Source organism: Salminus brasiliensis, chromosome 10 (assembly GCF_030463535.1).
Source record: "Salminus brasiliensis chromosome 10, fSalBra1.hap2, whole genome shotgun sequence".
NCBI classification, from domain to species: Eukaryota; Metazoa; Chordata; class Actinopteri; order Characiformes; family Bryconidae; genus Salminus; species Salminus brasiliensis.
The window spans coordinates 12,000,894-12,014,981 of record NC_132887.1 but is presented as its reverse complement, the minus strand read 5'-3'; the positions used below and the strand labels follow the sequence as shown (position 1 = coordinate 12,014,981).

General features: G+C 42.4%; 1 protein-coding gene across 1 annotated transcript in view; it reads left to right on the top strand.

Annotated features, from left to right (window-relative positions):
• Positions 1-6,931: 6,931 nt before the first annotated feature.
• stxbp6 (syntaxin binding protein 6 (amisyn)) overlaps positions 6,932-14,088 on the top strand; it is a 72,151-nt gene continuing 64,994 nt past the window's right edge. The window contains exon 1 of the mRNA XM_072689223.1: positions 6,932-7,186. The gene's annotated coding sequence lies outside the window, so the exon portion shown is untranslated. The remainder of the gene's footprint in view (positions 7,187-14,088) is intronic.

Here is a 14,088-nt window from a genome sequence, read left to right as displayed (position 1 = left end):
TCTATATTTAGTGATATTTAGTGGCTTGTTCCTTGTGGTGTTGGGATGATAGTAAAGGTCTTTTTATGATTCAACCTGTTCTTGTGATTAAAATGTGCCAAAGAATGCATTTATTGAGCATTTAGGTTGTTATTTGAAGCAGAAACACATTATGTACTTTGGTTAGGGTGAAAACTGGGCTTTACAGGCTGATTTACAACCCTCTTCTGTTACCTCAGAAAAAAGGCTTTTCTAGTACGCTTGTGCAAAAAAAATACTGATCAGAGCAAAGGACTACAGAAGCCACATAGCTTAGCAATGTAACAAGAATCTCACCGGATAGTGTAGCAGTCTTCTCTCAGCCTGATTACTTTGAGGGAATTCTGTTTACACTTGTCACTAAAGCTTTGTTCAAACAGCAGGGAAAGAGGCCCAAATCCGATTTGTTCACACCTGCGTCTGAACAGTTCATGCTCCTAAACTGAAGAATAATGCTTCACATGAACCGTCTCGGTTTCATCTTCGCCAGCAAAACAGGAGCTATGAAGGAGTTCCAGTGGCTGATGACTGGGCTTCTCACAGTGAATGTGTTCAGGCTCGCTGTAAATAAAGGGCACGTTATTTCTCGGTTTCTTTGTCCCTGCTTTCTTTAAACGTTGTTTTTAAGCTTATTTGCCTTAGAGCCTGCTGCAGCGCCCTCTTGTGGCGGCATTTGGACATTTCTTTTTAAATATAAACGGAGCGGTTAAAATATTTCTTCTAATTTTGTTTGAACAGAGACATCACTCTACATATTTGAGGTTTATTACCTCTCTCTCCCACCATGCACTTCTGCGGATTTCAAAATCACATATGAAAGTTGCCCCAATTAAAGTATTATTATTTTTTTTTTGCTATTCACACTGCCGCAGATTACACATCTGTGTCACATGAAAAAGATCAGATATGGGCCAGCTATGCCTGCTTTGTGAACTTAGCCTTCAATGCATCCCCAACATGACCAGGTGAGATTCGATTTGACTTTCCAGCATAAATAATGTATCAACACGCACTTACTTTCCATTTTACTATACAATGTTTTTTATCAACATCGTCCTGCTCCTGGAGTTTAAAGGAATCGTGCAAGACCGAAACTGAATTTCCGTTTGCTTAATTGTATCCAATCACAGAAAGCACATTACGTTTACACTCATATTAAATATGTGCGTCCTGGAGTGTATACACCTGGCTTTTCATGTGGGCAAATGAAATCCGAATGTGATTCGATCACTAAATCCTTATGCTAATGCCAGATGTAAACAGCTCTCTGAATCCTCACTATGCTGTGTGTGTTTCGCTAGCTAATAAAACTGTAGCCAGGTCGGCTGGGTCAGCTTTTAGCCTTGCACGCTTCCCCAGCTTCCATGTGCCATGCGCCGGCCCTGCGCAATTCCCATGGTGCTCGCTACCTCCAGCCTTTCTTCGTCCTCTGGTTGGTCTAGCATTAGCTTTTCATCTTTTTAGCCTCACTTCCATATTCTATTTTATGACCTATTTTATATAACCTATTTTATGAGTGACTGTGCTGTATGTAAAATATTAGAGGACACATTTCCTCTGCCATTTTCGTCGTTTCTTATCTATAACAGTTATGATTTAGTGAAGAATAAGTGAGTGAAAAATCATTTAATACAGTTTCATCAGGTTTAGTTTAGTTTCATCTATTATTCAGTCTTGCCCCTGACTGCTGTGTATAGGAGATGCTGCGTCAGGTTCTCGTGGCTATAAAGGCTCGATTGAACTTTGGGAAACAGAATCGGATCCTTCGCTCCCTCTAATAACCAAGGGCGACAGACCATCGATCGGCTAAATTAGCAGGCTCTGAAGGTTATCTGACAGAAACACAATAAAGGAACGAGACTGAGTAGGTTACTGACCGTGAGGGACAAGTGTGCTCACCTCATAGAGAGTGACACGACATACATTTTAAAGTGCGGCTGTGCTGCACAGCTAGATTTCTCCACAGAGGAGCCGGGTACTGCTGAAAGCTGGAGGACAGTTTGTTTGTAGATTTTTTTTATGTTACTATCAAAGACTGGCAGATCAGGATGGAGAAGGATGAAGGTTAAAGCAGAGGTATTTAGAGGTTTCCATGGCTGAGAGCAGGAATGAGTGGAATGTGAGAAGGAAATGAGATTAAACCCCGACCACCTCTGAACAGACTAGTAGAGGTAGTTTAACAGGAGAAAGGGCTGTTTTGAGAAAGCAGGTTTGCTTTTCTAGTGAAGGTGGACCGGAGAACACCTCCACTTAATGATTTTTGTGAGAGGGAGTAGAAGGTCATTTGATCTGACCTAAACTAAGGAAAGAGGAGATTCTGTTTCTGTGTGTGGGTGCAGGGGATTAGAGGTGAGAGTTGCACAAGACATTTTAATGCTGACATAATGCACCAGCTACTGTTCTGCCTTACAATGTCATGTGTGTGTGTGTGTGTGTGTGTGTGTGTGTGTGTGTGTGTGTGTTGTAAGTATGTTTTAGGCTCAACTTTATCTCAACAGTATAAAACTTTATTATAAAACACACAACATACGCTATATGTCCAAATGTTTGTGGACATCCCTTCTAATGAAAGCATTATAGATGAATCAGCTACTGTAAGTTTCACCCCTTGCTGACACAGATGTGCAAATCCACACAAAAAAACTCAGCTTGTCTTGTTCCTGAAGAGAAGCACTGCCAACAGATAAACTAGAACCTATTGGCAACATTCCTAATGCCAGGCATGGAATAGGGGGGTGTAAAGCCCCCCAGTACTGAGCTGTGGAGCAGTGTTGAGCACTGTGTCCTCTGGAATAGTGGTGTTCTGTCTAATGCTTTTGGGATGAGGTGGGGATTCTCCAACATCCTGACCTCACGAACCTCACTCACATGTAGCTAAATGCAATCAAATCCTTACAACAATGCAAAATCTAGTCGAAAGCCTTCACTAGACAATAAAAACCGCTGATCCTGTTATTGTTAAAGCAACTGTCTGTATTGTAATATCTTTTGTAAGAAGAAACTATGAATGAGCAGGTGTCCCAATACTTTTGTCCATAGAGTGTATTTGGAACAATATTATGTTCTGGGAAGGAGCTTTTGGAGGGCATGAAACACTTCAGATGTTGCATTCATTACCACCACAAACAATCCTGACTCCTGGAGGTTTGTCTAGAACTGCACTTTTCACATCACACCACTCTTAATGACACAGTTTCTGACCACAGAGCCACTCTTGGATGGATATTTTTGGGTGGTGAGCCACTTTAATGCTAGCAGAGACATGAATGTGTACAACCCCCATCAGCACCACACTAGTATCAACATCACACACACATCACTGCAGTGCTGTAAATGGACCAGCACTGGAATACTGGAATACTCAATAGCAGCCCAGTAAACACTAAGATGCTTTAAAGATGTGAAAAACGGGCTCTGAGTGATCCAGCGGATTAAGGTGCTCCACTATGATCCGAGGATCACTGGCTTGGAATCCTGGGTCGTACAATCAGCAGCCGGCATCCGAGAGAACACAACTGGCCAAGCTCTCACAGGGTAGGTAGATGATACTACCTTCCTACATCACTCCTAGTGTGATGTTGGTCAGCACAGGCGTCTGCAGTTGGGGAGCAAAAAATCCATTAACACCTCAAATCAGTTGGAGCCCGATGGGAGTCCTGTGGTCAGAATCTGACCAGTGATGAATGGGGTAGAGGGTAGAGGGTACCTGATATTTGACAACAGATGGCCCACTGTACACTTTTGAGTATTGGTCGTACCTGTCACACATAGTGGTCCTGTTGTATAGGTGAGCTTATAGGGTGGACGGTGGTAAGTGTACTGTACATAACAAAGAGCACCCTGGTCAAATTACATGTAATGGAGTTGGGGATGATGAGGTTGGGTTGCGATCAACAAACATCCTGACCTCAGTAATTGAATGCAAACTACACAATCCTTACAGCAATGCTCCAAAATGTGGTAGAAAGCCTTCTCTGGACATTAGAGACTGTTATTCCAACAAAACTAAAAACTAGTTTTAATACCCCTGACTTCAGAAGAAACAATGAATAATACTTTTGTCCATATAGTGTATTCGCCTAATTTAACATTTTGCAAAAAAAAAGGGTAATTTGACCGAGACGCTCAAACCTTCGCATAACATGTTGTCCTGTTGGTCAGACCAAGTTAGTTTTACTGTCAGCATCATGTCAGGTTATAAAGGGAACAGTCTGGTGCTGTTATTATACAGATGGTTTCCTGCAGCCTTTTCTCTCTGGGTAAAACAGCAGGTCAGCGTTTGTTTGCCTTTTTTGAGCTGGAGCAATGAGGCAGTGAGCTGTGTGTGTGTGTGTGTGTGTGTGTGTGTGTGTGTGTGACTAGTGGGACAGTGTTTACCCTGCTCTCCTTGGAGACTTGGAGCCTCTTGTTCTCTTGCTGATGTCATGGGCAGAGAGTGTATTTTTATATTCCACTACTGAAAGAGTTTCTAGAGTTTCAGCATGTTGTTAGAAAGTTCCAGAAGCAGCCCAGAAACGCTCACACAGTTAGAAAACACTGATTTCTTCTTTTCACAGAACTTCTCATTGCCCTTTCTTGTTCGGGATCTCAGACCCCTTTGATCAAAGCCAGTAAAGGATCAGGAGAGGATGTGAATACTCAAAAGCACTCACTCACAGGGATGCATGTGTAGACTGTAATAGGAACCCCACAGCAAAGTTACACATTCCCTCCAACTATGAGTCACATATACACACAACCATATGGAAACAGTGTACTTTTAGAGGCCCCGATTTTCTATGCTTTTAGATTTCTGTTAGATAGAGATCTAATGATACAGCTTGCTGAAAGTAGATAATGGAGCAAAGACAAAAAAATATATGTCAATATAATATATATATATATATATATATATATATATATATATATATATATATATATATATATATATATATATATATTATGACTAGGTGTTTTTTGCTGAGGGAAAGGAACTGATGAGACTGGTGTAGCAGCTGAAAGCTACAGCTAGCTAACAAAGAAAGATGCATGGTAAAACAGAATGTTGTATTTTTCCATGAAGTAATGAGTAAAGCAGTGAAAAATCCTTAATTTATTACTTTTTTGAGTAACTACCCAAACACTACCCACAACTATGATGGATGTCCCAATACTTTTGTCCATATATACTTAAACTGTGTAAATGTGACCTACTGCATGTCCCTACTGGACATTCCACCAGCAGAATGGACAATTATTATTTTCAATTAATACAATCAGATAAAATATTCTCCTCCATTTCTCTGATCAGATTACCAGATTAACTGGGACACTTTTGGCTCCCTGTGCGTAGTATGTTGAGCTGCAGGCAATCAACGAGGGGTGAAAGGGGAGGGATGAGAACATCCTGCTGCTAAAAAAAACTAACAAACTAAAAAAAGACACCCCTGAGACACTAAGCACAGTTGCAGTTTTCCTAATCACATTTTCTAACTGAGTAAATGTAACTGATCACTAATAATTTCTGCAGACAGAATGATCGGGCCTTAGCACCCTGGAAAGCTTGTGGCAGACATGTAACTGTGAACACTGGATGAGTAAAACCAGCCTGAAATACTTAAGCTGAGCAGAGCACTGTCTGAGAGCTGGCTGAGTGGACGCTCACACTCACACAGCACGAGCACACACACACTATAATACAGATGATGGCTGCTACTACTTTTCTCTCAGACTAACCGCCTCATTGGTCCCTCTGAAAAAGGGCACACAAATGCTGACCTGGTGTTGTAACCAGAGAGAAAATTAAACCATCTATATTATAACAGAACTGAACAAGCCCCTTAATAAACTGATGTTGAAAGTGTATCTCTGTTACAGCTGAAAGCTACAGCTAGGCCAACCGGTTACAGTCTCTACAGCTCTCTAACAAAGAAAGTCGTGTGATTCTCCCTCTGGTTTCAGTGATAGTTTTATAAAGTGTCAGATATCAGGGTTTGGTTTCATATTTCATTGGTAATCTGATCAGAGAAATGGAGGAGAATTTCTTATCTGATTGTATTAATTGAAAATAGTATTCTGTTGGTGGAATGTCCAGTAGGGACATGCAGGAGGTTAGGTTACATTTACACAGTTTAAGTATATACGCTATATGGACAAAAGTATTGGGACACCTGCACACTGCAGGCTCTCAACTCTTTTATTTAGCTTTTGAGAACGTCCGCACTGCTGCCGGCTGGGCAATAATGTCTGTTAATGCCGCCTTGAAGACACCAGATGGCGCTGTGGTTAAAAGGAAGACTCTGAACTGGACTAGGATTAAGATAGCCAGTACCTGATCCATTAAAATATGCCTGGATATCACTAATATTTTATTTATTGCCCATTTATAAAAAAGTGTTTTTTGTTTAAATAAACCATTTCCTGGATTTACTAAATCATTCCCTTGATTTAATACATAATTCATTTTATTCAATAAATCATTCCCTCACTTAAATAAACTGTAAAGACTAACCCTAAATGTAATAAATAAATAAAAAATCTATCAATTTATAAAATAATTATTTCCCTCGATTTAATAAATCATTCTCTCACTTAAATAAATTGTTCCCTTGTTTTAACTAATTCGTTAATTTCCTCCAAACTGCAGGAACGATTTATGAAATTGAGGGAATGATTTACTAAATACAGAGAACGCTTTATGTCTTTATATTATTTTAAACACATATTAAATATGCTATTATAAAGTGTATTATACTCTTTGTGTTACTTCAGGCTTTCTGGAGCTGTGGGTGATGTGAGCAGTGCTGCTGGAGGTGTTGTTTTCTGAACCCAATGAGATTTCAGTCAGGCTGAGCGTGCTGCCCACGTGACCGCCGATTCCACGAAGTCAAACGCAGTCCGCAACGCGCGCTCTGCTCTCCTCCTGCGCGCTCACTCTCTCACACACACTCTCTCACACACTCTCTCAGAGAGCAGCTCAGCCCAGCCCAGCCCAGTCAGCGGGGGGCTGCGGAGACCCGCGCTCGTCCTTCTTCTCACTCCCCTCCTGTAGTGGCAGACTCGAAATGCGACTCTTCCGTTTGAGAAGATAACATTCTCCTGACTGTGGAAGCGGACTGGAGCTCCTCATCTTCAGCAGAAGCCGCACGTGGCGGGACGGAAGAGAAGTTAGCCAAACAAACCTTCATAGGTGAGTAGGGGAGGGAGCGAGGGAGCGAGGCAGGGAGGGAGCGAGGCAGGGAGGGAGCGAGCAAGTGAGCTCTTCTGAGGTGGTGTAGACTGGACAGCACTGTTACCCTCAGGGGTGAAGTTGTGCTGTGTTGGGCTGCTGTATGGCTTCCTGCTGTAGCTGCATGTGTGTACATTATTACTGATCTCGCAGGAAGTTTTAGTTTTACTAATGTGTAGAAATACTCGAAGATCAGCAGTTTTGCTTCTAGTTTCCAGAGAAAATGAGGCATAAAAATGAGCAGTTGGTTGTAAAACCATGGGAATAATGAGCAATTTATTAATACCTTCTCATCCAAACACATCCCAGACTTCCAGACTGCACTACATAATAAACTGCATTATCCCCAGTGCGATATCTTACTGATCAAAGTGTGAAAATGACGCTTCCTTCTTCTTTCTCAAGAGTCAGCTGTCTAGTTGTGGGTGCAGAGAAGCTGCTAACCACAGTGATGCACGCGATTAGGGGTGCGCCTCCTCTAATGACCGCCTTCTGCTCTAATACATTACATCTCTATTCTATCTTCTACACGCCCTGGATCCAGGTGTAGGTTTACAGAGCGTTTGGATCTATAACTATTTGGATCCATAACTAATCATCCAACATCAGTGCCTGATCTCTTTAATGCGCTTTGTGGCTTAATGCAATCAAATCTCCAGAGCAATGCTGCAACATTTAGTAGAGTAGAGCAGGAGCAGAGGAGTGTTTCTGCAGCAAAGAGAGGACAGACACCCTCCCTGATTTGAGAAGAAATGAACCGAGTTGAGTAAGCAGGTGTCTACAAACTTTTGGACATAGACTTCACTCTTGCGCTGACATGGGAAATGTTGCATTGTAGTATCAGAGAAAGCCTGAGAAGCTAGTGTGTTCTCAGGCGGCAGGTGCTCTGGGTTTTATAGAATTTTGAAAACAAAAACTTGTTCGGGAACCATTTCCTCATCACCTGCAGCTGCCCGGCTCGGCTCGGCTCGGCTCGTTGACCACCTGTGAATAACTGAAATGCTTGAATGAGTGAGTGAACCCGTAAAAGCGGCTTGATCTGTTCATCTGCTTGAGCTGTGGCCTGTGTCCGGCTTTCTGACTCGGGGATGGACTACAGCGTGATGTCTAATGGTTTTACTGCTGCAGTATTTGTCGACCCTGTTTGCAGAGGGAGGACCATATGGGTCACACTTTCTCTTTCGTATTGTGGGGCTGGTTCTAGCCATTCATTTCTGTTCCTGTTCTTTTTATTCAGTCCTATACTTCCAGCTCAGTGTGTACACACACCAGTTTCCTGCAAACATTTGTTTTAGGAGCACAATGGTTTGCCATAAACATTCTGAACAGAATAGGATGCAGTTATTGAATGTCAGGTTGTGTAGAATATATTCTAACCAATGACTGCATTTGCCCTATGCGTCGTATACAGTACACCAAATCAGCCATGGCATTAAAAGCACTAATGAAGTGAATATCATTGATCTTGTTATGATGGCACCTGTAAAGGGGATCTGCATATTAGGCAGCAAGTGAACAGTCCAACCTTGACGATGATGTGCTAGAAGCAGGAAAATGGACAAATGTAAGAGTCTTTTGAAGGCTAGGTGACTGGGACAGAGCATGTCCAAAAAATCAGGCAGGTCTTATGCAGGGAGTTCCTGGTATGCAGTGGTTCGTGCCTGCCAAAAGAAGTCTGATGAGGGACCTGGTCATGTTGTGTGCACAAGGCTTGCAGATGCATATGGGGCAGAGATGCACTGGTCTAATCATAATTTTGGGACCGATATATAAGGATATCGTTCCCGATATTAACAAAATTAGCTGCATTGGGAATCGGATAATTAGGCCAATCCTTTCACTTTAATTTAATTTAATAAGACGTTTGACACCTTTTAGTTTTGAATTTGAATACTGTGTCCTGCACAATTGTTTATTTTACTGACAAATAAATAGCAATTTATTACATTTATATTTGTGTTAATTTATTAGATTTTGTTTTACAAAGTTAGTAAAGTAATGTTTGTCAATCCTGATGCCTGAAGCCTGATGTCTCTCTCATATGCTGAGGTATATGGTTTATTAATTCAACAATGGTATCGGATCTGTATCGGGTATCGACCGATATGCAAAGTTTATGTATCTTTATCGGTATCAGAACTGAAAAAGCAGAATCGGTGCATTCCTAATATGGGGACCAAGGCTGGCCAGTCTGGTCCGATTCCACAGAAGAGCTACTATAAGCCATGCCAAAGCTTCCACCCAACTCGAAAAGTGCGAAGCAACCAAGCCTGGTCTCTCTCAGCCCTCTTATGTCTTATGTGTTATGTGCACACCAGAGACACCACCTAGTGTCACCCTTCCTTCAAAAATTGACCTTTATTTTGGAGAATGTTTATGGTTTTGTGATTACTAAGCTCAGCTTCTTCTTCATAATGATGTTGCAGACAGCTTGCTATTTTAATAAGCCCAGAGTTTAGCTAGCGTTAGCTACCTCTCAGGCCTTTAACGGTTTCCTTAACTTTCACGGGTACAACTCTGGTCCCTATGTTGACAAACGGCTAAAGCATTTAAAGTTGACCGAAAACCTACAATCATGACTGATTACTGCTTGGGCCCTAATACCTGCACTAAAAAAAGCAGACCTGAGTAATCAAACACCTGTGCTACCTTGACATGGGAGGTGGGTTGTGGAGGGGGTGGTGTTAATGTCATTGCTGTAATTTTTGTCCCTTTTAATTTACAGCATGACCTACTTTGATCGTACGGGAAATGGATTTTCTAAAATTTCCTCTCCTCTCTGCTATTATCATCCTGCAGGTTTTTTGATAGAGCTCCTTAATTCTCGCATGGTGAGATGAATAATTCAAGGCTTGTGCTGCAAACTCATGTCGTGAGTGGAGCTGAAAATGGTAGCTCATTATGTGGAGGTGGTCGCCTTTGACATCCACTGCTTTTGTCCACTGTGATACAAAGTTGTGAATGTGGTCTGGGCCTGGCTCGTCATTTTTAAGGGGAAAATTTGAAATAGGCGTGTTTGACTGGGTCTAGTGTCTTCTGTGGCATGTACAATGGGTAGCTGGAGAAAAAGGCAGACTAGTTTACACTGATTTGCAGTGTGTTAGAACTCATTCATTCTGCCAGGCTCGAGTCGCACAAATGATGTCATTTGAGCGCAGTTGAGCACGTACACCAAAAACAGCACTGCAATTAAAACTTGGAAGTATCCCAGCTTTTGCTGATTCTACACAGATTGTCATATGTGCAGTGTGTTCAACATTTTGCCCTCAGCGAGGTTTATTTTGCGGGAGTTCATCTCTGAAGACGCAATGAAAAGTGTTTGGACACGTCCTGCTCCTTGATTCATGGCTGGCTGCTGGATCTTTGGCATGAGCCCTCACCTACTGCTGACTCACCAAGGCAAACAAATGGCTCCTTTTGTTGGGCACACTCTGTAAGCTGCCATTACATCGTGTGCAGCAACTGTTCTGAAAGGTCCCTCCAGCTGTATGAACAGTACTGTTTTCTGCGGCTCCAAGTCCATTATCTCTCTCGCCTGCACTTAATTACTGTGCATTGCTGCTGTGTGCTTACCTTCACCAAGATACAGTCTGTTTTTCAGGGAGCTGTTCCTGCAGGCTGTTTAACAATTTATAGGCTCCCGCTGTGAAGGAAAGGACCTCCTCATAATACGACCTGCTAAGCACTGTTGGGATTTTTGGGGTTCAAACCCATGCTCTGTTCTCTGAACTTACACTGTTCTGATGATCGCCGTTGGCAGCAGGCAGCTAACCGGGTGGACAATGCGCCCTCTTTATTATTTATGAGGGGCAAACAAGCACCATCTGTGTTGGTGTATGTGTGGTATAGAACTCTGCTCGAAGTCCTGCATTAAACACAGTAGAAATGTTGTCCGATATTTAGTATATGATGGCCTCCTTACAGACTGCTCTTGCAGACAGTGGCCTACAGGCCATATCCGTATTGCTGTGAAGTATTACTTGTGTTGGGAATCAATAAGGGAAACGCAGAGGAATGAATCAATAAAGAAAGCGATTCGGAAGCTTGTGCCGAGGCCAAACAGGAGGGGGAGGGCTGAGGAGTAGGGCGGAGGGGTTCAAGCCGAGTCCCGAGAGGGCAGAAGAGAGACTGGAGGCTGTCAGCTTTGGCAGCGAAAGCATCTGGCTGGGTCAAAAACTATTGCACACTGTTCCACAATGTCTGTTTTCCTCAACATGTCGGCTTAGTCAGTGTTTTCCTTAAGCTGTTTCTGATCCTCGGTCATATCCATTTAAAATCCACGTCTATTTCTCCCTCAAAATGTATTCCATCAAGAAAATCCCAGAAGTAGATTTTTGTGTTTGTTTTTATTTTGGTGTAACTATTTTAATAAGTATTCAATTATTAAGTAATACATTGAATAAATGTAACAGTGACTCGACACTAAAGTCCTATTGCTGATATGACCCCTTGTTTATTATGCTTATTGGAAACTTCTGTCAGTGGCACATCTGGGTGTATCCTAGCAGAGTAAAGTAGGCAGGGAGGGGCGTGGCTAATGTGTGTCTGCACTAGGGCTGCCATAAAAGATCGAAATATCACTTTTATTTTTAACAGTACTACTGTTTGTTAGAGATGGAAGGATTGATCATGACCACTCCAGCTGTATATAGGTATTGGGCAATTTTTAACTCAAATATGATGTCGGCCAATAATTTGGCCAATCCTAAGAGCTGGTCAGGTCACACGATTCTATACTATTTTACGAGTTGCTGCAGCTCTGAGAACCCTGCAGTTCCTAATTCAGCTGCTAGATAGCAATATGGACCTCACTCATGGCTGCAGAAACCCATTGCATTCAGGGTTGAAATCCGGTTCAGGCGCGGCAGCGTTTTACCATTTCTGACTAAAATTTGGCGGAACATATTGGCAGAACATATTTGCAGAACGTGTAAAAGTGTGAAGCAGTGGCACCGCGTTCTCTGGAATGGTGGTTCTTCATCTAATACTTTTGGGATGATTTGGTGATCATCAAACATCCTGACCTAACCAGTGTTTTTGTCACTGAATGGAATCAGATCCTCATAGCAATTTTCACAGTGTAGTAGAAAGCCTTTCCTGGACAGTAGAGACAGTTACTCCAACAAAAGGAGAACTCTTTTTGGAATACCCTTGATTTCAGAAGAAACGATGAACACGCTGGTGTCCCAATACTGTTGTCCATGTAATGCATGTATATTTTTGACCTCGGTGTTGAACTTTCCCTTGAATGTAACCTGAAAATACATGCATGGCTATGTCCCTGTGTCCCATATGTGAGCTGTTCACCTGTACACATGAACATATTAATATTAACACGCCTAACACATGGCCCACATTCAGGCACGCCATCATTTTCACTGTACTGAAAATTGTATCTAGTTGAGTCACTCATCATATCCATTTGAATTCTGACATTTGCTACACCCTTACTAGCTCATGTGATTCTGGTTGGTTATGCAGTGTTGCAGACCAAAGACCAAAGGCTGTTTTGTTGCTTGTGTTAATTCCTTGTTTCCTTTCCCCTTCCTTTAAACCCTGAATTCTTCCTCCTTTAGCTCTCAGGAGTGACTTGGAGTGTTCTCCCAAGAATGTCAGGTGACCTTGAAGAATGTGAGCTTTGGGTTTTTGCTTTTCCTGCCTGTCTGTGCTTCATTCACACCCCTACACTTTGTGTCCACTAAGACAGAGGAGTGTGTAGGAGAGCTCCTTTTCCAACAGAGTTTTCAAAGTTCTGTAAAATTCCAGTTTTATAGAAACTAACTTTGTACCGTATCCAGAAACCTGAAGGTGAAGCCCTACTCTTGTACCCGTGGTTTTGATGGATCCTTTCTTTGTGTCTCTATCTTTAAATTCTCCATTTGTCCTTGGCTTTAAAAGCTTGCTGTGTGTGGAAGAGCCTGGTAAGGGGCTGCTGAAAGGACATAAAGAGCTGGCCCTACTTCTAATGCATTCCTTCTCTCTCACTCTCGCTCTCTCACTTGCATTCACATACCCAATCTCTCAGAAGGGCTTCCTGCAGAGAGGTGAGTGCAGGCTGAACACATTTCTTATTAACGCAGTGGGCTGTATGAGCTGCTGTGTTCTTTCTCTCGCTCTCTGTCCGCCTGCCTACATGAAGCGCTGGTGGAAGAGGCCTGCAATGCGCGTGGAGACGGACCACAGAGGGTGCTGCTTCCGAGCTGCCGGGGAGGGCAATGTGTAGGGGTGGACTGCTTCAGTGCCTTCCATTTCTCTGAGCCAGATTGGTCCGTGCCAGCATCTGTGTGAGAGAAACTGTGATGGAGCTGGGAAAGGGAATTGCCTGAAAAACTTTTCCCAATCAGCAGAAAAACAACACAAATCAGTGCAGTAAATTCTGTTGTGGTTGTTTTGTACATTTTACTGCTACACATCTGGTGCATCTTGCATTGTCAGAGTAGCTTTTCTTTCTTATGATACTCTCTATACTAAGATTGGTGATGTGCTCTTGAAGTGCCACCTCAGGTTAGTGTTAGTGGCCCAGTTTCCCAAATGCATCTTGGTGTTGAGATCACTTCAACTGGTAGAAAGAGAGAGAGTGTCCAGTGAGGGGCGCTCTGGACTCTTGAAGAATGATGTTTGTGTTTAGATGCTTTTGGGAATCCCAGCTCTATACAGTTTGTCTTCTTCTCTAAGCGTGTTTTCCCTCTGGAATCTAAGGGCATTTTCTTTCTTTATGCAGATCTTCTTAAATTTGCTTTTAAAGACACTTGCATATAAGATAATACCCACATTATCCAGAATGCAGCGGCACGGGTCGCCTTAAACATTTCTAAATTCAGCCATGTCACTCCACTGCTGCATTCTCTTCACTGGCTTCCTGT